The sequence below is a fragment of the Chrysemys picta genome, chromosome 3 (genome assembly GCF_011386835.1).
Source record: "Chrysemys picta bellii isolate R12L10 chromosome 3, ASM1138683v2, whole genome shotgun sequence".
NCBI lineage: Eukaryota > Metazoa > Chordata > Testudines > Emydidae > Chrysemys > Chrysemys picta.
Genome location: NC_088793.1, coordinates 122895268 through 122921394, shown reverse-complemented (window position 1 = coordinate 122921394; position 26127 = coordinate 122895268). Strand labels below are relative to the sequence as shown.

At 38.4% G+C, this 26127-nt stretch overlaps 1 protein-coding gene and 2 long non-coding RNA genes across 10 annotated transcripts in view; 2 read left to right on the top strand and 1 right to left on the bottom strand.

Annotated features, from left to right (window-relative positions):
* The window catches only part of LOC122174379 (uncharacterized), a 54586-nt gene extending 46857 nt beyond the window's left edge, over positions 1-7729 (top strand). Inside the window, exon 4 of the long non-coding RNA XR_006176103.2 lies at positions 7291-7729. This is a non-coding gene — a long non-coding RNA (uncharacterized LOC122174379). The remainder of the gene's footprint in view (positions 1-7290) is intronic.
* PACRG (parkin coregulated) overlaps positions 1-26127 on the bottom strand; it is a 455962-nt gene that overhangs the window by 14077 nt on the left and 415758 nt on the right. The gene's annotated exons all lie outside the window — the stretch shown is intronic.
* Positions 23031-26127, top strand: part of LOC122174381 (uncharacterized) — a 45696-nt gene continuing 42599 nt past the window's right edge. Inside the window, exon 1 of the long non-coding RNA XR_010600141.1 lies at positions 23031-23316. This is a non-coding gene — a long non-coding RNA (uncharacterized LOC122174381). The remainder of the gene's footprint in view (positions 23317-26127) is intronic.

The window sequence follows — 26127 nt, the reverse complement described above, 5'->3', positions numbered from 1 at the left end:
GGAGCTCTACTAACCTTGGCAACTGTGTTTCTGGGCTGAGGGCGATCAGTAAACATTGTGTCGATTTAACTTTGTCTTGTAAAATGTGGTTTAGTTTTTATTTTATATGTGCCTATAACTTTTGATAGGCACGTTGTGTAAATTAAAAGAGGTATTCTGCAGGCACTGAAAACACGATTTTTTACAAGATTTGCAATTTATCCTTTGCACCCCTGGCTCAATGCAGAAGGACTGTGAAGCATTTATGGGCCACGATCACAGTCTGGCTGTCTCCCTTGTGTAGGGTGACCAGATGTCCCGATTTTATAGGGACAGTCCTGCTTTGTCTTATTCAGGCGCCTATTTCCCTCCCTCCAACCCCTCTCCCCCCATTCCGACTGTTCACACTTGTTATCTGGTCACGCTACCCTTGTGGGTAGTCTCAGCTATGAGGCCAAGGAATGGGGTGAGTCCTTCCAGACCAGGACTGATGTACAGTGGCAAGCCATATAGGGAAGTCTGCATTGCAGCTGCCTGTTTTGTGGCTAAACCTAAAGCTTTGTTTTCTAGTGTTATAAATCCAGCACTTTTTTTGAGCTATTTATTAGTTTTTAAAATGACACCCTCCTATACTTGCAATTCCTTCTTCAGACCCACATTTAATGTGATGCCTAAAATAACTAATTTGGGATTATCTAAAAATCTTTATCTATAGGGAAGGCTGTATTAAAAACTTCGATTATGAGGACATGGCAAATTGCTATCTGATGTGTTTGGTGTTTCCTTCCCCCTTACCTTCCATCGCTAGCCTCTTTTTTTAGAACGTAAGCTCCCTCAGGGAGAGGCTGTACCTTCTTTTGCATTTGTACAGCAACTAGCACATTGTGAGTGCTACCAGAAACAATAACAAACAGCACAAATGAAACAAAACCAGAAAAGACCTCATCTTATGTTGGCAAAATTAAAACATTTCCATCCATTTTTTTAGAATAAAAAGTCAAAGTTAATAATGAACTGGAAGAGAAGCCCTTTTGTTATGTTGTCAATTTAAGCCAAAATTTTCAAACGTGGGTGCCTAAAGTTAAGCCCTAACTAAATCTGTAGACAGCTAAGTAAGTGGGCTGATATAAACATTTCCTGAGCCTCCCCCTCCTCCCCCCCCAACTCATGAAATGAAAGCTGCAGATGCTCAGCGCCTCTGCAAATGAGGCTGCGTACTTAGGTATCTAAATATATCCACCTTTAGATCCCCAAATCTGAAATGTTTTGCCTTAAATTATCAGTGTGGTCGTTCTACTTCTCTTTTTATTTAATCACAGCTGGTTTTATTTCTATACAAAGTCAGCAGCATAAAAGTGACAAAACTCCTGCAGAACTTCTTATAGTTCTTCTAAATTGTTTGTACTGGAGTAACATGTAAAGGCCCCAAACAGGGATCAGTGCCCCACTGTGCTAGGCACTGTACAGAGATAACAAAAAGATGTTCTCTGCTCCAAAGAGCTTCCAGTGTGAGTAAAGACATAATCATAAGAAGATCCTTTAAAATATATAAAGAAAAAATAGAGAGTGTGACCATGAGGGAAAATGAACAACAAATATAACCCAGCTTTTCCCCTTGTCTATAACATCCTCACTTTGTAATAGGCTAAAAAAAACCTCTCAATGACAAGGCGGAGAGAGGGAGCGAATGATGAGAGAACATTTAACTATGTTTAGAAGCCCCAGAAAGCAAAGCTCAGCAAAATTCTGCAAATTCAGCTTTACAAAAATGAATCCAAGTTGCTCAATAATATAAAGCTCACACTACACACAAAAAAACCCAGATCTACTTTCTGATTTTGCAACCTCTTACACACATATGTAAGAGATTGCAAAATCAGGGCCGGAGTGTGTTTATCTTATTTCTAATAATATCCTAATTAAATAGATCTGTAAGGCAATCACATACAAGATTTGGTAGGGGAAGTTGACGTGGGTGGCAAACTAGGCAGCAGTGACCATGAGATGGTTGAGTTCAGGATCCTCACAAAAGGAAGAAAGGAGAGTAGCAAAATACGGACCCTGGACTTCAGAAAAGCAGACTGACTCCCATAGGGAACTGATGGGCAGGATCCCCTGGGAGGCTAATATGAGGGGGAAAGGAGTCCAGGAGAACTGGCTGTATTTTAAAGAAGCCCTATTGAGGGCGCAGGAACAAACCATCCCGATGTGCAGAAAGAATAGCAAATATGGCAGGCAACCAGCTTGGCTTAACAGTGAAATCTTCGGTGAGCTTAAACTCAAAAAGGAAGCTTACAAGAAGTGGAAATTTGGACAGATGACTAGGGAGGAGTATAAAAATATTGCTAGAGCATGCGGGGTGTAATCAGGAAGGCCAATGCACAATTGGAGTTGCAGCTAGCAAGGGATGTGAAGGGTAACAAGAAGGGTTTCTACAGGTATGTTAGCAACAAGAAGAAAGTCAGGGAAAGTGTGGGACCCTTACTGAATGGGGGAGGCAACCTAGTGACAGAGGATGTGGAAAAAGCTGAAGTACTCAATGCTTTTTTTGCCTCGATCTTCACAGACATGGTCATCTCCCAGACTGCTGCACTGGGCAACACAGTATGGGGAGGAGGTGAGCAGCCCTCAGTGGTGAAAGAACAGGTTAATGACTATTTAGAAAAGCTGGACATGCACAAGTCCATGGGTCCAGATCTAATGCATCCAAGGGTGCTGAGGAAGTTGGTTGATGTGATTGCAGAGCCATTGGCCATTATCTTTGAAAATTCATGGCGATCGGGGGAGGTCCCGGATGATTGGAAAAAGGCAAATATAGTGCTCATATTTAAAAAAGGGAAGAAAGAGAACCCAGGGAACTACAGACTGGTCAGCCTCACTTCAGTCCCCAGCAAAATCATGGAGCAGGTCCTCAAGGAATCCATTTTGAAGCACTTGGAGAAGAAGAAGGTGATCAGGAACAGTCAACATGGATTCACCAAGGGCAAGTTGTGCCTGACCAACCTGATTGCCTTCTATGATGAGATATGTGGATATGGGGAAAGCGGTGGATGTGATATATCGTGACTTTAGCAAAGCTTTTGATACTGTCTCCCACAGTATTCTTGCCAGCAAGTTAAAGGAGTATGGATTGGATGAATGGTGGATAGAAAGCTGGCTAGATTGTCGGACTCAACGGGTAGTGATCAATGGCTCGATGTCTGGTTGGCAGCCGGTATCAAGTGGAGTGCCCCAGGGGTCAGTCCTGGGGCCGGTTTTGTTCAACATCTTCATTAATGATCTGGATGATAGGATGAATTGCACTCTCAGCAAGTTCGCAGATGACACTAAGCTTGGGGGAGAGGTAGATATGCTAGAGGGTAGGAATAGCGTCCAGAGTGACCTAGACAAATTGGAGGATTGGGCCAAAAGAAATCTGATGTGGTTCAACAACGACAAGTGCAGAGTCCTGCACTTAGGAAGGAGGAATCCCATGCACCGCTACAGGCTAGGGACCGACTTGCTAAAGGCAGTTCTGCAGAAAAGGACCTGGGGATTACAGCAGACAAGAAGCTGGATATGAGTCAGCAGTGTTCCCTTGTTGCCAAGAATGCCAATGGCATATTGGGCTGTAATAGTAGGAGCATTGCCAGCAGATCGAGGAAAGTGATTATTCCCCTCTATTCGGCACTGGTGAGGCCACACTTGGAGTATTGTGTCCAGTTTTGGTCCCCCCACTACAGAAGGGATGTGGACAAATTGGAGAGAGTCCAGGAGAGGGTAATGAAAACAATTAGGGGGCTGGAGCACATGACTTACGAGGAGAGGCTGAGGGAACTGGGGTTATTTAGTCTGAAGAAGAGAAGAGTGAGGGGGGATTTGATAGCAGCCTACCTGAAGGGGGGTTCCAAAGAGGATGGAGCTAGGCTGTTCTTAGTGATGGCAGATGACAGAACAAGGAGCAGTGGTCTCCAGTTGCAGTGGGGGAGGTCTAGGTTGGATATTAGGTAGGTTGACCAGACAGCAAATGTGAAAAATCAGGACGGGGTGGGATGGGGGTAATAGGAGCCTATATAAGAAAAAGACCCCAAAATTGGGACTGTCTCTATAAAATTGGGACATCTGGTCACCCTAATATTAGGAAAGACTATTTCACTAGGAGGGTAGTGAAGCACTGGAATGGGTTACCTAGGGAGGTGGTGGAATCTCCACCCTTAGAGGTTTTTAAGGCCCGGCTTGACAAAGCCCTGGCTGGGATGATTTAGTTGATGTTAGTCCTGCTTTGAGCAGGGGGTTGGACTAGATGACCTCCTGAGGTCTCTTCCAACCCTAATCTTCTATGATTCTAAGATATCAGGAAACATAGTGCCAAATGCCGCTCTCAGTCATAGTGATGAAGCTCCACAGAAGTCAATGGATTTGCACGTGTGTAAATGAGAGTGGAATTTAACCTCCACCTCCCCAATACTGTTAATCAGCTTCTCATTAGAATCAAGAGGAATGACTACACCCTCATTCTTTCTTACTTTTACAGTATGTTGGATAAAAGAAAGTCACAAATGTCTAGTATTATTATAATCAGAAAAGGCACATTTTTGACCATTGGATACCACACAGAGTTTAGAAAGAAGTAACACTGAACGATAAGTAGCTATCTCTGGGAAATCAGCTTTTAACTTACCCTTATTTTATATGTAGGATGTGGAAATCAGCTTTTAAGCTGCTTTTATTTTATGTGTAGATTGTGACTATAACCCTCCAGTAGGAAAGCAAGGCCTACACTAGACATTTTCTAATTTTTAAGATTGCAAACTAGATATCTAATACCTGGGTTTAAGTGGCATAATATGAGGAAGAGTTAGATTATAATAGTTACAACAACAGAATGTTGCTAACGCTTAGATTACACATGTATTTGTGCTGAAATATCACTAAACTTATGTAAACAGATCTAGAATGAAAGTCAAGGAATGTCCCCACTGAACTAAAAACTTGGTTTATTTCCATAAGCCAAATAACATTTTCAGGAAACAAACTCTAAAAATTATTGATGTAGAACAGTTTTATTGCATCAACTGCAGAGCTCCACTGAAGAAAAGAGAGAAGAAACCCTTAGGCCACATTTTGTGTGACCTAATTCTTTCAAGGTTGCATTCTGGCAAATTTTTAGGAATTGACAATATAAATGAACTACAGCTCCCACTGTAATGTTTTCACGGAATCTCTGCATAACTTGCAAACAGCGCACACTGCACCAAGACTACAGTACATCGTTTTTTTGTATAGTTTAATTACTTTTAGATGTAAATGAGCAGAAAAACAATTATCACTCATCCAGCAGGAGAAACAGCTACGCTTCTGTAAATTTCTGGTATTCTAATGCTGAGATTGTCAATTCTAAGTTTCGAAGAAGCTGTAATATAAACTGCAAGGCAGTTAATGGTTAGTCTATTAGATTGTGGTGGAACTGCAGTCAAGACAAATGAAGGAAAAAAGGGAAAAAAAAGAATACGGTTAAATCCTGATTGGAGCTGCTGGTGCAGAGCTGGACTCAGCTATGAGCTCAGGCCTGTGTCCACTGAAGCTAACACATTGAGATCAATGGGAGAAGGACCAAGATCTGTGATTGTGCTAAGCATTTGCTCTTAGTGGATGGTATGTTAGTAGGAACATAGATTAACTTTATCCTAGTGATATAAAATGGTTTTTATATTAGTTCAAGGCAGAACATGCTAATTTCTTCTATATGAGACTAAATGACCAAACCAACAAATGTAGTTTAAGAAAAATAAACACCAGAAATTATATAGTAAAAGAATCCACATTTCTTTCATGGGGAAAGTTTCAACTTCCCACCTTTTGCATGGTCACACTGAGCAACACCTGGTAACACTACAATTAGACTCACAGGGTCTGACTGACGTGGCCCAAAGGGAGCAGAATCTTCCTGCATCTACCCACCATAAGTAAAGCTGGTAGCGCTGGCTCCTACGTCTCTTCCTGCGGTCCCAGTGTAGGGACAGGGATGGGTGGTGTTCTGACTATTCCCGGCCACAGATACTCCCTTTGCAGCTGCCAGCTGCTGTAGATTAGAGCAGCCCCTAAACTAGTCTAATGTATGTCTGGGCTGAGGAGGAACCAGGCAGAGAATCAAAAAGCTGCAGCCAACTCTATGATTTCCCTACCCTTTCCTGCACCAAGCAGATCTTTGCTACAGCAAGGAAACTGGCTCTCATTGTTTTTGGTATAAGCCAGCTTTCTTCGGAGTTTATAGTTCTGCTGTTTTAATTCACACTGGCCTGCCTCTGGATGCATGTTCACAGCAGGTGAATCTGTTTAAATTTAACAATGGCTTTAATTGGATGGGCTGCATTTTAGTTAGCATATCAAAAATACCGCACCTTCAGAAACTAAAATATTGAGAGTGCTTATGCCACTGGAATTTTTTATAACTTGATCTTTTATGAAGTGTAAAAGTGTAAAACATAATATCAGAATATTTCACCCCAATAATTATAGACAATTCACAATAGTTTATCATCCACATCTATTGCAAGAGATGTGGGTTCAGCATCACATCTGGAAGAGTTTATAAACCCCTGAATGATGAACTCATATTAGAGGCAATAGATATGGACAACAAAACTAATATGAATTGTCCAAAAATACATATTGTGGTGAAATACTACATAGGCAAATGTTCAGTTTTCACCCACAGTCAGTTAAAATGGAAAGAGAAACATACCTAATGTTATATATGGCAGACTAGCATTTTTAAATAATTCAAATGCCAGAATCCTGTATAATACAGCTTTTCTATTTAAAATTGTGCATAAGGTTTACTGGTAGCATCTTAATAGGGGATAAATGTTTGGTCAGCTGGTATTTTAAATGCTGTATATATGTTCACTTAGCTGTTACAAATGAGTAGTGGAACACTATGTACATTTCAACTATGTTTCATAATGCAGATTATAAATGTGGTCTGGACATCAATTATGCACTCATTGATTCCTTCCTTCCTATTACTTAATCATTGTGGTGCCTAGGCAGCAATACAACTTGATAAAGGATATTCTGGGTGAATCATAATTCTGTAATTCTATTCATATATTGAAAGACCAAAGGACCCAATGTGACATCCATGTAGATTTTTTTTCCTTTTAAATTCCACAGTTAAAAATAGGGGCATAGCAGAAAATCCCTTTGATATATAATATTAATAGTTATATGCATAGGAATATTTCTGATGGTAGAAATTGTGACAGGTTGTGGTCTCAATTGACAATATTATGCAGGTCATACTCAGATATACTTCTCCTTTACCTCTAGCACAAAGAGCACCATCTTCCAACTATCCTAATGACTGGCTGAGATCAGCACTTTGATGAAGGACAACTGCTTGAATCTGAATCTGGGCATGATAGAGCTAAAATCAGTGGGAAGATGAAACCATGCTGAAGAGCTAGCATCCTTCATCCCATCACCTGAAATGGAGAGTGTCTACCCTCAGATAATCAAAACAGTCTACAACCAGAGGATTCCTTTGGATTCCTCAGTGTTGCAGGCATAGGCGCTGACTCCGTGGGTGCTCCGGGACTGGAGCACCCATGGGGAAAAATTGGTGGGTGCTCTGCACCCACTGGCAGCTCCCCGCCCCAGCTCACCTCCGACTCCTCCCCTGAGTGCGCTGCTTCTCCCCCAGCTCACAGCTCTTGCCACTGCCAAACAGCTGTTTCGTGGCAGCAAGTGCTGGGAGGGAGGGAGAGGAGGGGGAACACGGTGTGCTCGGGGAAGAGGCAGGGCCGGGGCGGGGATTTGGGGAAGGGGTTCAATAGGGGGCGGAGTTGGGGCAGGGACTTTGTAGAAGGGGTTGGAATGGGGGCGGGATGGGGCGGGGCAGGGGTGGAGTCGGGGCGGGGCGGGGGGGCACCTACACTTGCAGGATGCTCTAATATCTAGTTATGCAAAATGCTTTCTTCCACCTGAGACTGGCTAGAAGGCTGCGCCATATCCTGCTGGACTATGACTTCACTATGGTGATCCATGGGGGTGATCCACATCTTGGAAACTTCCAGGCTGGATTACTGCAACTCACTTTCCCTAGCTATGAGCACAACAATTTTTTAAAACCTTTGATTATCCCAGAACAGAGTAGTCCACATCCTCAGCAATTATCAGCTTCACCCTATTGTTTCCCACCCCACTAGACGGGATCCCCAGTGAATTCCAGGCCAAAGGCACATCAGTCCTAAGACCTTCATGGAATTGTCCTTAGGAATTTTAAAGAACATCTTCCTCTCTGTGCTGACAATCTCCCTCAGCTGCTACATTTCTCATTAACTATGAACTCAACTATTAACTCAAGGGTGAAGCTCAGGAAAGCGGTAAGCAGGTCTCTTTTAGAAACAGGACAAAAGTTTTAGAACTCACTACCAGAAGACATTACAATGACCACAAACCAAGTAACAAAGCAGAAAACTCCCTTCTCGAACTGAGAGTTTCCCATAGACACAACTAAAATCAGTAAAGAAGAGGAAAGAAGGAGATATGAAAGGGAAAAAATGAGTGATGGCATGAGACCACTGGCCTATTGTGATTTTGATAATTTATTCTTTAGAAAGCCCTCAAATAATATCTATCTATATACTATAAATAGTTTTGTTGGGATATATTGACTTAATAGACAACTACATAGTTTCTCTTTTTTCAGACTGACATTTAAATAACTGACATTAAGTAATAAATGTTTTGCGGTTGTTACTATAATCACAATTGATTGCAATGGCTTCCAAAAAAGGGAAATGCTGCAAGTTAGGAAAATGTGCTGTTTAAAATGCATGTCTATAGTCCTTTGTATTTGTAATAAGATATGGGTTACAACTGTGTAATTAACTGACAGTCAATTATAAAGCTTGAAATTAAGTGAAGGCTGTTTATTTAACTGTTGCATTTTAGTATATTTTTGTCGGGCAAATCAACAATAACATGGAGGGTGTGGAATCATAACCTCAGAAGTAGGGTCTAATCAGTGTACTGCTCTGTGCCTGGGTTTTGTTCTCTTGAGTTATGTGCATTTTCCACTTTTGCGCCTAACAAAATCTCTGAAAAAATGTGAGAACAAACTTTCAGAATGTTCTTCACAAAATGAAAGGCCAGATCCACAGCTGGTGTAAAGCAGCTTCATTGGAGCTACACCAATTTATACCACCTGAAGACCTTGCCCAGAAATTTCAAAGCATTCTACCTCTAATTATTAATTACCAAAATAAAAGCAATAGTCCTTATCAAACCTAATTACATTAATTATTTTCTGAAGTCATAATGTGCATTCTATGTTCCTAATGGCATTTGGAAAAACTTAAAAACTGTGCAGAAACTTGAGGTCTTAGAGTATGGAGATCAAGGAGATCAAGGACTGATCTACAGAGGTGGATCCAAAGTCCAGCATTCACATAGGGCTTGTTGGCTTAGCAGCAGAGTAATGTTTTTTGGGAACACCTTACAATAGCTAATGTGTACTATTCAGTTTGGCTTCACAGAGAGGGTATTAGTGTGCAGGAGAAAAAGTGAACTTTTTGGATAGGTAGACTGTGACTGGAACCATGGATGCAGAAAAAAAGCCCAAAGTTTGATGCTATGTGCCTCCCTGCAGCAATATGTATAGTAAATACAATTTATTCTCATTGGTCTGATTCTACATACCTCACTCACATTAAGATGCATTTAGAAATGGAAGGAGTCACATTTTAAACCAATGGGACTCTTCATGTGAGTGATAAGAAGGGTCATGGTAAGCATGTGCCCCTTAGAGGTGGCTTATGACAATGTAAGGCAGTGGATGAGCTCTTCCCTGCCATCTGTTGATGAACTGGGGGAGAAGACCTCAGGAGCAGACTGTATTTGATAGACACATCTACTTTGCCTCGGTGATCAGCTGGCAGCACTACCTGGCCAAGGTGATCAACTTTGCCTGGTTTGTGTTAAAATTCACTTAAGTCTTGGATGAAGGAGTAATAAAATGTTATCTTTATTGCATGACTAAAGGGAAGCAAAATTGTTGCTGTACTGTCCCAAATTAATGCTGTGTTCCCTCTCCTCTTAATAAAAGTTTTCTTTTGTTATACACAGACTCAATGTTTGCAAGTAGGGAAGGAAGCATTGCCTTTTAGAGGCACCAGGTCTGCTGGTGTGTTTTTCCCAGGTTTTGGGGCAGGTGCTTGAGTTTTGTATTGTTAAGGGACCTGTAATAAATGACTAAGGAAGAGGTCCCTCCTAACTTTAAGATGTTGGTGTCAAATTCTGTTCATGTATACGTGCATGGGATTCCTGTTATAGTCAGTGGGAGGTGCAAACACCAGCACAAATAAAATTGAGCATACTGATCTATGACAAGGCAGTTAATACTTTTGAATGACATTTCTGTAATCTATTTAATGCCATATACCTACTAAATTGACTTAAATGGAATTTGCACATTTGGATCCAAGTGCAAAATTTGGCCATTTGAATGTAAATCCTCACTTATACTCCAGCTCTACATTTTAATGGTTTCTTATTCCTATCTTTCTTAATTGTACCAGCACACTAGTTAGTTGCACTATATTGTATGGGGAAAAACCATAGTCAGACTATATTATTTTGTCTTAAGGATAAATTAAAGATTTTATTAGCAAGCAAGAAAGAAAAAAACATCCAAAATTCTTCTCTTCACAAAGATGTTATCAGCTGCAGACATGCCTTTCAAATGCCCCAGCAGAATTTGATGTAATTTTTGTTAGTATGGTACCCATCATTGCTTTATGCTGAACAATTAAACTGGTTAAATACATTGGTTCCCTGCGTATAAGGAAATGAAAAGTACACTCTCAGCAAGTTTGTTAGATTTAATTGAATTTAGAATGCACGCTAGAAATGAGGTCTCATTCCTTTTTCTAAATTAGTAGATCATAAGGTTAGTTTAAGCAGAGCTCAACTTTCATACAGTATTTGGATTATGTAGCATCACTTTTGAATGTCTTATTTTACTTTGTTTTTATAATTATAGAGTTTCTTGCCAGCATTTAAAAATGCTTTTATTTTGATTGATGCTGTTTTTTGAAGGGCTATCTTGATAGATTACATGTTTTTGAAGATTACATTGTATGTGATCTAAAACAGGGATCTGAAAGAATAAATATATGTCTTTTGTGTCTCTTCAATCCCTCACCCAATGTAATGGGCCCTAACTAAAACCCCAGTTTCAAAATGCCCTGAAGTCCAGCGTGATTGGATCCAGATCTGACAACATACATAGGCTGGCATACCCTCATATTTATAATAGATCCTACACAATTATCCCTCTTCCTGATCATTTGGCGGCAGATTTTGGTCAATATGCATTATTAACTGCTACAGCCCTCATTAATATGACTGCCAGGGTTTCTTCCTGCACTCAGTGGCTCTAGTTAGTTGACACTGGCATAAAGACAAGCAAAACCTCAGAAAAATGTCAAACAAGAGGCCAAGTGGAAAGCACAGCATCCCCTCTAAAATCAGTCAGTCCAGGAAAAGAATAATAGTTAAGCATTTCTCTCTTTCAGCCAAAGCCCTAGAGGTTAATAAAACACACAAATTGAGTCACTAAGAAGAATGCTCAACTAACCCTGAAGATTTTCAAAAGACACAAGATGAAGATCATCCACATTTATTCTGCAACCATTCAGCACCCATATGATGAAATCAGTGGTTTGTATGAAAAATTAAATCATCTTCTGGATGAAGGCTGGACGTGGTTCAATAAGATTATAGGAGACTTCGAGACTGAAATTGATATAAAGACAAAGTTGAAAGAAAGAAAGAAAGAAAGAAAGAAAGAAAGAAAGAAAAGTGCACATTAAGTTGATGCACTAACTAGCCATTCACATTCTAAATGAAATACATTTGCTGGTAACATTCCTGTTCCCATTTATTCACTTTACAAAATCATCACACAATTTGCCACAATCCATCATGATTGGCAGCTTGTGCTCAGGTGGAGCCTGGAACTTCAAAGCTACTGTATAAAAGAAAGGTTGCATGGCACCTGCCTATATTCTGTCTCTTTCAAGCCACATTGCATAGTCTTTTATTTGACCAACCACTGAATTCATTCATAAAGCAAGAAAAATGTAAATAATAATGAAAAGACAAATGAAAGAACACTCTGAAAACTGGAATGGAACAAAGCACTTCAAACAGAAAATTTCTTTTGGAGTTTGTTGAAGGTAGAGGAATGATTAACATATTTTTAAGAAGAAATAACTATAAAAACAAAGAAGTCCACTGACTGAGACTTTGCAGGACTTATGAGAGAATCAGAGAACCTCTTCTTTGCTTCCTGCACAGCCTTTCCATAAGGATCCAACCAGTCTTTATGACACAATAAAGAAGCTTCAGCTTGAGATTTCTGCCACCTGCTCTCTAAGTTTCCTCCTGTTTTATTTGTTGCAGGACACTTGTAAACCCAGGCGATATTGGAACGGAGCCAGAGAAGGAGGCCTGTAGAAAGCACCCAACTGATGGCTGAAGATAAAAAGATGATTATAGAATCCTACCAAAAGCTCAATGGAGTGATCTGTCAAATAAACCATATCTTCACTCAGGACCTTCTGGAAGTACTCTCATTCCATTAACCCCCGTGGACAGTCCATCAAAACAGAACCTGGTCCCTAATAGGGAGTTATATTGCATGAGGTAATGATCGGTCCATGATTCAGGCAAAATTTCTTACTGTCTGACCTCCAATCTCAGCCGAAAAACTAGATCAAATGTGTGACCTACCACGTGAGCAGAGCCAGTAATCCCCTGGGATAGTCCCATAGTCATTATGGTAGCCATAAAGTTCAGACTACAGCCATTATATTTATGAATCAAATTACTGTCCACAAGTCAAATGGGAAGTAATCAAAATGTCATTAGACAGCAAGGCCTTGATTCAGGAAAGCACTTAAGCATGTGTTTAAGTTTATCCCTGTTCAGGAAACTACTTAAGTATGCACTTAACGTCCCATTGAAGTTAACAGGACTTAAGCATGTGGTTACATTCTTTTTCTGAATTAATGTGCTTTTCTGAATCAGAGCCTAAATGTCCATGATTCAGATTACAGAATTAGTTAAATTAAATTAGAAAAACTAATGTTAAACACTGAAACATTTTAACATCCCTGTTCATTCAGGGTCACATCCTGTTACTGATTTTTGCACGTTAGTTTTCTGTTACATTTCAGATGTATATGATATGAATTTCAGTGAATTGAAACAAAGATGATACAACTAATTTGTGCTTATCTCATGCTGGTGCTAGCAATTCCTCTAACAGGCAAAAACGTGTGGTAGCTTAGTTAACATATCACACACATCAGATGTGTCACATTCTTTGTATGCCACAAAATATTGCATTCCCTGCTCCTTTTATTTGTAATCTAGCTTCTTAGTCACAGTAAACCTGACTTGATGGATGGCTCAGCAGTGAAGGTACATGATCTTTGGTTTGTATATCTATCTTTTGGAAAGCACTGTTTGGGATAATCGATTATGTAACAATCTTTGGATGAACTGTGTGACCCTGGTCTTCCAACAAAAACATAAATGTACTTTAGATGGGGTTAGTCTCAATTTGTTTGCATTCACTTAAGTTGATAGGATCATGGTCTGTGTTTGTCAGCTGGAACAACGCATCTTAAAAGTAAGAACACACATATAAACTATAACCCCAGATACCAGACACATCCCTGGCTTGAACAGGGAGAGTGCAGATCTGAACAATCCTCCCAGAGCCAGATCTAAACAGAAGACAGAGGAGGATTTAAAGTGGGATCAAGTGTGCTTCTTATGCTCGAGAGATTCACAGGCAATTGGCAAACAGACTTGTGCATCTCTCTAACAGAGCTTTAACCTAACTTACATCTGAAATTGAAAGGCAAATAAAATATTGTAAAGGATTTTAGATCCAGTGTAGACAGCACCTTGTGGCATTAGAAAACGTACTACTGATGGGAAGCTATTCCATTAAATAAACCTGATTTTCCACAAATTATGGGCAATCTAGACTAGGGGTTTGTCTACGTTTGCAGTGTCACTGTAGCGCTTAGTGAAGACACTACCTATGCCGACAGGAAAGCTTCTCCATTCAGTATAGGCATCTCACCTCCCTGAGAGGTGATAGCTATGTTAACAGGAGAAGTCCTTCTGTCAACACAGTGCTGTCTACACTGAGAGTAAGGTCGGTGTAACTGCGTTACTCAGGGGTGTGGATTTGCCACAACCCCGAGCGATGTAGTTATACCAACATAAGTAGTGGAGATGAGGGCTCAAGCTTGATCCTACAAACATATACCCACATGGTTGGTTCCAATGAGTTAAGATGGAATACCTCACAGGAGTAAGCGTGTGCAAGATTAGCCTCCTTTATTATGCATGAGTCAATACTCCCAACTTCTAATCCTGAAGAACATATAGTGAAATCACAGAATATTACTAAAATTCAAGCCAACGGGAATTAATTTTTTTGTAATGAATGAATGCAATTTTGTAATGAAAATAAACAAAGGTTATATATACAGAAATTGATATGCAGATGGTGATGCATACGTAAATTAATTTCTATAAACACTTGTAAACTTCTAATATACTTCTGAAAAGAAAAAAAAGAGAAAATAGACTAGTCTATCATTTAAAGTTAGAGCCAAACTTTGCCCTCAAATATGTCCACACAACTCTCATTAAAGCAAACAAGAATTGTGCACCTATGTCTGAAGGAAGAAATGACCCCTTTCAAAATCTGGTTTTTTGGGTGCACAACCACAGACCCCTTAAAGGGCCCAATTTTCAGAGGATGGCTGTTTAGTACTTCCTGAAAATCAGCCCCTTTAAGATGTCTCCTGTTGGGCTCCCTAAAATTGAAGCATTCAAAATCCTGGTCACTTTTGAAATTCTTGCCCTAGATATCCTATTAAAGGTAAGGCTTTATTTGCTTAAAGATTTAAAAACCCCACAACATTTTCAGGAGATTATCATACAAATGAGTTACCAATGTCTTGTACTGATTCAAAGAAACAGGTTGTTTTCTATATGTACAAAGCTATTCAGAATGTAAAAAATGTAACACCAGGGAAAATTAAACAATGTGATGGTGGTTAATACAAAAGCCACATAGATAAATATTATGGCCACAAGCTATAGCTTGCATTTCCCCGGTCAGAATGAAATGATGTAATTGCTTAGATGATACCTATCCTATTGCAATTTCTGTATTAATTTTCCTTTGCTTCTTTTTAAACTGCATTTCCTTCTCATGTATGCTAAAATCCTATATCTATATATATATATTAAAAATCTTAGCATACAAGTTATTACTGAACCTTTTGTAGAAAACATATTTTAGAAAGTTTTATTCCTGTTAGAATTAATCACCGGGGGCTTAATTCCCATGGGAGTCAGTGTGACTACTCAGCTAGTTAAGTACTAGCCTGGGTTTAAGTGTTTTGTTGGCTCATGCTCATCACTTTGCAGGATTGTGCCCTATTGATTAAAAAGTAATTTAAAACAGAGTTAACTAGTTCTCAAACTAGGGACTGATTATGAGACTGAATTCCTTACAGATCACATGTATTAGAGAATGAAATTAATTTTGGATTAAAAATGGCTCAAGCCAAATCCCTGGATCTGAACACCCCATTTTGAGGAAAAGAGCATTTCAAAATTCAGATCTGGATCTGAATTTCACAGCTGGACCTCTCTATAACGAATCAATCCAAAACATAGGACTGGAACAACGCTGAACTTTGGGGTGTTTGAAATTTGGATCTAGATCTAAAATTTGTGCCTTGAATCTATCTTTGATTTTAGTAGGAGTTTGTTTCTATACTACTTAGGATCTGACCAGGCTTTATCACATTTAATTGTTTTTAAGACCCAAATATAGTCAAAGTACGATCAGGAAATGTAATTCAGTAACATCATAATGGTGATGACCCATCGTGTAGCAGGAAAGAAACAGGAATTAAGTTTCTGATCCAAGTACTTGTGTTTTAGGGTGATCGGAAAAACGGTTAGAAAAGTTGAGTCTACAAGTGGGAAAAGATAAACTCTTTGTTAGCATTTAGATTATTTAGATCAGACTGAGCCCTTGTATAAATGGGTGTAATTCCAATTATTTCAATGCCTGCTTCTAGTAGGTCTCAATTGCGCCTTTGTCTTCAAGTGAAAACTTTCTCTAAGCTTTTTCCTTGTTACAAACAAATGTAGGCTTTCCTAAAATATATCCAAGTGCTAATACCTGCAAAATTGTCTAAACTTTTATTAAACTTCTGATTCATTGGAAACAGATCTGTAGCAATCCTTGAATATCCCTCTAAAACTGCCAGAGCTGCAAAAATTTTAGAATTTCTAGAAATGCATTTCTCCAGGTTTATTTTTTTAGTATTCATAAACTCATTGAAAGCTGATCTGTACTTTGTTAAAGTCAGATTTTGCCATAGGTTAACTTTTCTATTACCATAATCTCCTTTTCCAGGTACTTTCCTGTTGGATGGACTTTCATTCTTTCGGAGTTGTGGCATTTTTCATAAACTATGAAATCTTTTCAGACAGAAGTGTTTTTATCTTGTTTCCCCCATTCGGCGGCACTCTTGCTGCTTTCTTCACTTGGTTTCCTGGGTGTTTTCACTAGTTTTTTAAGTCATCTTTAATTATCTTTCACTAATGACTTTTCTATCAGCACTTTTAGATTATTTTATGACTAATAAAATATTATTTCCAAAACAGTCTCCTGGAAATTTTATGGCAACTCAATGCTTTCTACATTAAAATTTAAAAATCTTTACTCAGACATTAGTTCATAAATCCAATAATCACTGTTTTGTGACAACCAACTTAGAAATGTCTAGCCACTTAGCCCAAAGGAATTCTTTTTTAAGAGTTCTGATTTCTTTGGGACTCTAGTCCATTTTTTTTCAAAGATCTTTCATTCATTACAAAAGTGCTCTCTTATTTCTTCCTACTATTTTCTTCCCTTGAGACTTTCATTGTGATCATCTCTGTTTACAATGGTGTCAATGTTGACAAATGATACACCAGTAGTGGCAAATACTGTCACAGTTTGTAGCTATGCCATAAAGAGCAGGACCTTAGCATGTGAGATAACAGCTTGGGGATTACAATATAGGAAAAACAACCTTTTAAAACTTTGAATAGAAACCACAATGCACTCTAATTTACTGTAGAATAATTGAGTTTGTCTCTATTCTTCATTCTTATCAAACACTATTATTAATTATTTTGGAAACTTTCATGCAATTAAAGCATATCTCTTTTCTACCTGAAAACAAACATATACTAATTTTTTTAATAACAGGTTTAATGCTAGTAACTTGTGGCTTGTTTAATTCAGAAGCAACAACATAATAATATCTATATGTAAAAGAGCACATCTTATTTTATATCTCTATCTCCAGTTTTAATTAATTGCCTATAGAAAATAACTTGATAATTTACCTGTAAATAGTATATTTGTTTAGGAATTCTAAGATACATACAGTAGCACAATAACTAGCTTACTTCCTCAAAATCATGGTCAGAAAGAAAGCAAAACGACATTTTTACATGTTAATGAAAAATACACTTGACAGAACACAGTAATATGGTAGAGCAGAATCTGTTAAATGCAAAGCCCTTAAGCACTGAGAATGTCAATTAATTAATAGCTATTACGCTGGTACAATCTTCATTACTGGGCAATCAATAAGCTTAATTTTTTTGCTTTTTAATACTTGAATATGAAATGGTTTAAAAGTAAATGCATTTTAAGACATGTTTTGGTAAAGTCAATAAGTGGCTATTCTGCTGCCCTGTTCTCTCTCTCTTTAATTCACCACAATTATGTTATGCTTCATTAGCTTCCATTTTATTATACAAGACAGTGAAATTTATCATGAGCACACATTAAATAGTGTGACTGCAGTTTCCTGCAATGGGCAATGTAATGATTAAAAAATGTGTCTATAACCTTATGGCCAGTTGGAAGGATGCCACTAATGTTTCAGAAATAATAGTCTTGGATGATGTGTTATTAGGGGGTTGTCATTTATATTCCCTGTGGTAGAAATTGCATATGTGGAAGGAAAGAAAGTGTCATATGATTAGCATTTGCAAATATAACTTGCCTCATACCAACCAACTGGCTTCACTTCCCTTTTCAGAAGAACAAAAGAAGATCAATGTTGATTTGGCTACATCACACCTCTTTCATTTGAGAAAGAGGAGGCCTGGATCCTGCACTCCTTATGTTTGCCTGAATAAGACGAGCTTACTCTAACCTGTTCTTTCCTTTGCATTAAACAGAAACTCTGACACAGCTGTAAATAAAATACTGTACTTAGGCTCTATTAATCTGTGCAAGTTTACATTTTACACTCAACATTCACTGCTGGGAAACCATCCAAATTTATATCGTGTTTCCAAGTTAGCTAAGCCTGGCTATTAATAATAAATTTGTGTTGGTCTGATACCACTAGGATAATAATGATACTCAAAAATATAAGAGCAAAAGTCTCTGTTAAGATTCACATGGCAGAGTTCTACACTAATATCCTTTTCTCCCTCCACAGTCTCCCATTAACATCGTTTGGGATTCTGCACATGAAAAGACAGCAGAATATTAGAGACAATATCCACTAAGCAGGTCTGAGAGTAGAAGCTTGTACCACTTGTTACAACATAAATACAATTGCAGTAAACCAGTTAATATTAGTTTGGGCATCTAATTTCTCTATGCTAACTCTTGAGGCAAATGAATCTCCTTTAAAAATGTAACTCAAAGTTCATATTTGTAAATTAAATGGGTGAATAATAATCCACAATAAGAAATAATATTCGACCAACGTTTGTCAACTTTTTGGGATAGGGATCATCTTTTTGTTCTGTTTGTTCAGTACCTAGCATAACTAAGTCCTGGCCCATGACTGGGTTCCTAGGTGTTATGGTAATACAAACGTACAAAACCAAACATCAATGAATGGAGGAATGTTGATTACAGATGGTTTAAAATGGTACTGGGAAAAACTGTACTGGCACACTAATTCCTTGAAAGCACATGTTCACTCACAAATCCCTTAGCAAAATGGGTGGGTGAGGATGAATTGCTTAGGGGTACTTGCAGTCAAACAAAAAAATAAAAGTCTTTTGGAAATCATTCTATAGTCTCCTTCCATAGGAGATATGCATGTACCCAAGAAAAAAAATGCACCGTATCTTATTCCAGAACATTACAAAGGCTAATTAATATCGGACATCACATTGATTTTTGGAATGGATTCACACCTTAGCTGGAAATTGGCTTTTTTTGCAGGTTAATGGAGCCGGCAAAGCAGTGATTACAGTAGCAGCTACTTATTTCATGAACTGTTAAATGGCTTGGATAATAAATGATGTATATTGCTTCCAAACATGTAAAAGAATAGATTTTCTACATTCTGACAGAATAAGTATTATTTTAATACAGCAACAAAGTCTACTGAGGATGCATAAATCTTATGTGGATAAAAGTGAATGAATTAGATGTGCCAGATTTTATTTTCTACACTAATACCCCTAAAACCACAAAAACTTTTCAACATAGGATGGGCTTTTGTTTATTAATTAAAAGAATAGCAATTACCAAAGCATTGTCCTAATTATCATCTACTGCAACCTCGTCTCTGGCCTCCTTGACACAAATTGCCCCTACTTCAATCCATTCAAAATGGAGCTGGTAAGATCACCTTCCTGACCTGACGTAATGGTCAAATGCTCTTTGAATCTCTCCACTGGCTCCCCATTTTCCACTGCATCAAACTCAAACTTTTTGTCCACACTTTCAAGATGCTTCATAACTTTGCCCCTCACCACTCATCTATTTTTGTCACTTATTGCCTCACCCCTTGCTTTGCCAGTGATGCCTTGAACATCCGTTTACTTCTCCTACAAACATCTTTGCTCTTCCAGTGTCAACTTCTGCAGATCATCAAGGTTCTTTGCTGGAGAGAAAGAAACTGTGTATGACATAATGGAGGGGTTTAAATCTTTTTCACAGTATGGATCACATCTCAGTAGAGCAAATGTCTTGTGTCTTCCTTATCAGCCATGATTGTGCAGCTTCCCAGTAGCAACTACAGCAATTGCTTCATTTGTTGGAGTAACACTGGGGAAGTATTGTGTTTTTAGCTGTCTATAGTATGATAAGCGCTTTGTCCTTTTAAAAAAAGTTAATCATGCTATTTCCCTTCCCATCTGTTTTGTTCTTCTTTTCCTGCTTCTCCCTAGTCATACTCTTCTTCTGCATCTAGTTCTTGTTTGGGGGACAAGAAAAATATGTTACCTAGTCTTATAGCCCTCCCACACATGCTGCATGCCTCTGTTTTGTCTTGCTTTCCTGGACATTCCTCTTCTACATGCAGCTCCAGTCCCATTAACAACTCTTGACCCCTCTTTTGCTGGAATCCCCATTCACACTTGTACCTTCCGTCCCTTCCTCTCCTATGGAGTTATGCCCTCTATTGAGGCAGCGGGGCTATATTCTCCTCTTTGTTGCCAGCTGTTTCGACCCACGTTCAGCCTCCTCTTTGCAAGTTGGAGGAGCCAAAATCATATGACCGGCCCACTCTCCACAAACCATTAGCCAGTTTTTAATGGACCACAGTTTCAGAACAGCAGAGGAATCCGTACTTTCCCCTACTGCTGCTTCCTGAAGGGTGCCTTCATCTATGGATCTGACTCAGGAATACACAGATGGGAGGACTGTCTCCTCTCTGACAAGTTTCCCCTCTTCGCCTAAACCACATGTGGGGGCTTCCTGGGCATCTATATGCACAGTTAAGGAAGGTGAAGGATTGGGGGCCAGCCAGTCTCCACAGCATGCTTCCAAGTTATTGAAGACCAAGTCTGCAGTAAATAATGCAACTTCTTCCCTGTGCCATGGACCTCTCAACTCCCACTGGTGCAGTGACTGTTGCAAGACCTGTGCTGAGAACAGAGTGCAAGGCCCCATAGGATGGGGGTAGTGACAGTGTAGAAACCTCCTGAGGATTCCCCCAGAGCTAGAGGGACTGGTGAGATTAGGAAGCTGAACACCCAAACTCTTCCATAAGAAGGGGCAAACTCCACCCTCAATGGTACAATTTCAGGCAAACTCTGCACACTGTTATAGGATTAAGCAGATTCTTGATTAAATGTTTTCTAATCCATAATAGGTTGCTGAAATCTGGAAAGTGATTGTTTTGACTAAAAAACACAGTTTAGCCTTCTGAGGGATTATTCTCTCTTAGACGCATGTGATGGTTGAGTGGGTGGAAAGAAAACTGGAACTGACAGGAAGTTAAATCCTTCCCTAATATAGATGGAGATGAACATCCTTGATGACTGGCTACTAAAAAGAGAAACATGTAATGGGGAAGTTAATTTTATCATTGTTAAAGCTTCAGCTGTTCTTCACAGCTTTGATGATCCTTGTGGCTAAAATAGGCTTGTTAACCAAAGCTAAAATGCTGGTTTTCAATGCTGTTACACTACGTTCTTTGGCAAAAGGACTTTCATTTTAGCTGTTCAAGTTTATGATTAAGTTTTACATCAAAATAAAGTATTAGTGTGAGTTGTAGTAGTGCAGAAGAACAGATGCATTGCAAATGAAAGAATACTTCATACTTCATAGTTAAACAGTTACCTGAAGCTACGATAGTCTGTTGCTTTCCCTTCCCCCCAGTTCTGCTTACTCTGATTTAATTCCTAGTTCAATTGGCTTAATCAGTTTATTATAAATATAGTATCATAATTACAGTATACTCTATGAACCTGATGATCATTACAGGAAAGGAGCTCTTAGTTGAGTGAGGTGCATTCAGAATGTGACTGTTTACAATTAGTGTCCAAATCAGCAAAGATTCCTAAATAAGAAGTGCAGTAGAGAGACTACAAGTGAACCAGTCAATAATAATACTTCCATCTAAAAGTCTCAAAACACTTTACAAAAGTAGTTAACTATTATTCCTGTCTTAACTATTGAGAAATTGAGCCAGAGAGCAGATACAAGACTTGCTCAATGTCATGCAATATCTAGCTATTTTAAGATACTTATATGTCCCCCTCATTATCATAGTATTTGAGCACCTCACAATTTTAATGTATTTATCCTTACAACACCCCTATGAAGTACAGAAGTGCTATTAACTTCATTTTACAAATGAGGAACCAAGGCACAGAAAGGCCAAATCCCTCGCTCAACAGGATCACACAATAATTCTGCAGTGGAACAGAGACCAGATCCCAAGTCCTAGGCTAGTGCCCTAACGACTGGACCATCCTTCCTCTCCAGATTTCAGCTCAGTCTCCTTTACTAACCATAATTATGAGCATTTGCAGAGGAAAGGGAACTCACAATTAATTCAAGTTTCAAAGCAAGGAATGGTTTATCCCAAGCTTAAATAGAATACATGGAGGCTTTAGACAACATCACATCAACATTTTGAAAATGACAATTGTTTCTTAGGCAGAGAGACAGAAGACCAGACATCCATAAATTTAATCATAGGTTTTTCTCAGAGAAGTAGATTTAAAGCACACAAACCATATAGGGAGCTCATTTCTCTAACACTTTGTTATTTTCTACCATCAGCTCTTCCCCTACTGTTGGTTTATATTCCTCCTTCCCTCTGTTAAACTGGTTTAGGATGCCAATTAAGTTAATTAGTAATCTCTTACTAGAACTTCTGCTATTCAGTTGGAGTAATTACTTGACTGCAGGCAGCCCAAACCTCAAGTAGTTGTTCCCTCCTAAATCCTGGCAATGGCTGCAGGAGTTCCTGCCTACATAAATCAGGAACTTAACCCAATTCTTACCAGATAGCAAGCAAGGATTATCAACCTTTTATAAAGTGACCCTGAAGCAGATTGTTAAAAGTCCAAAAAGTGCACTGTTTTAGATCTTTTATTTCCTACAGTCCCAACATTACAGAAACACAACCTGCATTCAAGCATTATTGTTTAAACTCATCTACAGTATATGGAAGTTTGCAGTAAATCAGCTCTAACCAAGACCGACAAATGTCAGTGTGGAAATTAAATGAAAACCACTGGAAAGTTACTTAAATAGTCGGTCTTTATTCCAAAACTGACTTGCAAAATGAAGCAAGGACACTATTCAAAAACAGCAAAACATTTTTGTTTTGTTGGCAAGACACTCGTGAATAGTACTGTGCAGATATATCTCTCTTTATGGTGAGAACTGAATAATTGAGTTGCAAACATACAAGGACATAGACAGACATCAAAAACACCAAACAAGCAGAGCTAAGGATACTAGAGCCCTTTGTAAGATAAGTATATTTTATTCATGATAAAATAATCCTGTTTTGTGTGCTGGTTTTGGTTGCTAGAGGTGATAATCTATTTCACTAAATGCAGTTGCAGATATTCTTCATGAAGTTTCTTAAAACGAGGACATATATTCTGATGATTAAATCACAGTTTGCATCAGATTTGTATTGGGCTCCATTACCAATTCTATAAATTCTTACTACTGCATAGGCATAAGGGCAAGCACTTTTGATTTAGATCAAAGGGATTCTTTTAGGCAGGGTCCCTCTTTTTTTGCTACCAGTATGCTCTCATTTCCTGAATTAGGGAGAAAATATGAAGTTTGTCTCTAATAATGTGGACATTATTCATAGCTACATGGACAAAGTACAGAACCATTTGGCTAAGGGATCATCTGCAGTGTTTCACTTTGCTACCAGAAAATATTAAACACGGGTCAGAACCCAAAGGATATTCTCATCCAGTTAATTTATTCAAACAAACATTTCCTTGCTATGAAAAATACTCTTCGTCAAGGATGCATAGTATTTACATGAAAGAGACAATTGGGTTTTGACTGAACTATCAGCAAAACAATGATCATTTCAATCGCTATTTACGATTCATGACTGAGTTCCATTAGTTTAGGTCTGAACTCATTTGAACACAAAAAGAAACAATTTCTGTAGTATTTGGAGACATCATCTGGTTTTGAGAAGCAATAGAAAAAATAATTTTCTCACTTGCAGCTTGAAGAAACTTAGTATTAAATGGCAATTCAGTAAACAATCAAAAATTCTAAATATGCCATGGTTTATCCATATTAAATTTTTCTGAAGTTACTTTGTTAAATGAGTCTCTACAGACTGAAGAACATTTTATCAGCAATACTAATTTTATGTATCTGTAATATTTTTAATATACCTTGGAAATTAGATATAATCTTATCTTTTTGCGTGTGATGGTAAAAATACTGCCTTCACTTATTTAGTCTTTGAGTAGAAGAGAAATTTCATAACGGAGGAAAGTTAATTAGGACTTGTAGGTCATGAATAAATGCCACAGTTCTTGTACTTTATTAGCTATTTGAAAGCACTTTTCATAATGTATCTGAAATGCTTTCATTGAGCTGTGCACTGACACGCTAAACACAGTTCCAATATGTAAACTTTCCACATACAGTAATTTGAACTAGTTCCACATAATATATATATCAGCATTAATTAACAGAGTGGATAGTGTCTGTACATCTGTTAGCCATTAGTCTTTACTTTAATTCATTAGATCTTTATCATTTACCTGAACAACTCATCAGGAACAGGCAAATTGAGACATCAGTTCATTATGTCATCTGCAGGATAGTAGAGCCAATGGAAATATTAACCGCTATTGTGTATGCCCAGATTCTACTATGAAACATGAGTCCACAAATTTTGGTCCAAAGGTGGAAATACTTCCAAATTACCCCATTTATTGTGTATTTGGGATTCTAAAATTATTTGGGTTTGGAACGTGCAGGGGTTGGTGGGATATGGTATATTCCATTACAAACAGTTTCAACTAGCATACAGTTAGGTATTTTTTAATACAAATTGAACTACATTCCCTCCGGTTGCCTTCAAGTAGTGGCCTATTTTATTTTTGACATAGAGTGCTATTGGAGTAGTACAATAAATCTACATGGTCCAGCTGGATGCTGTACTTATTTTTCCCTGATGAGTATAGATTGTAAATTTAATTTAAAGTGATATGATTTCTACTGGTTCAACATCATCTTTTATATTTATATCCATCACTGAGGTAATGAAATTTAGGTGGGATATAAAAATGTTCCTGATTAGAAAACATGCTTTAAAATGTTAGCACAAAAGCAATGCAAAGTGTATTGTATATATTAATTCTAAGTCATCTTTTTGGCATTTCCTCCAAAGAAGGTTGAGGTAAACCATCGAATAATCTCACTGTGCACCCCAAAAGCATGCGAAGTGTGGACATATAAAAATACAGCTTAAAATATTTATTTTGGTATTTTTTGCTCCAATTCCACAACTGCATCCTTGGGGATAGACCCCGGAGTTCATCTCTCCATGGTTGTGTCTGTACAGTGCAGTTGCAAGATAGTGATTTTAGATTCAATTAAAAGTGGTGGCAATGACGGGAAGGAGGCTTTCAGGAAAGAAAATGTTTCAGAATAGGAAAGTATGGTAGGATTTAATAGAATCATAGAAATGTAGGGCTGGAAGGGACCTTGAGAGGTCATTTAGTTCACGCCCCCCCTCCCCACCCACTGAAGCTAGACCAAGTAAACCTAGACTAGCCCTGACAGGTGTTTGTCTAAACAGAGGTTAAAAAACCTTCAATGATGGGGATCCCACAGCCAACTTTGGAAGCCTAATCCCGTGCTAAACTATCCTTATAGTTAGAAAGTTTTTCCTTACATCTAACCTAAATCTCCCTTGCTGCAAACCATGCTGATTACTTCTTGTCCTACCTCCAATGGATATGGAGAACAATTGATCACAGCCCTTTACAACAGTCCTCAATGTGTTTGAAGACTGTTTTCAGTTCCCCCTCAGTCTACTTTTCTCAATACTAAGCAGGCCCATAGGTTTCCTCATAGGTCAGGTTTTCTAAACCTTTTATCATTTTTGTTGCTCCCTCTGGACTCTCTCCAATTTGTCCACATCTTTCTTAAAGTGTGGTGCCCAAAACTAGGCACAGTACTCTAGCTGGGCCTCACCAGTGTCGAGTAGAGTGGAACAATTAACTCAGATGTCTTATGTATGACATTCCTGTTAATATGCCGCACAATTTTTCACAACTATA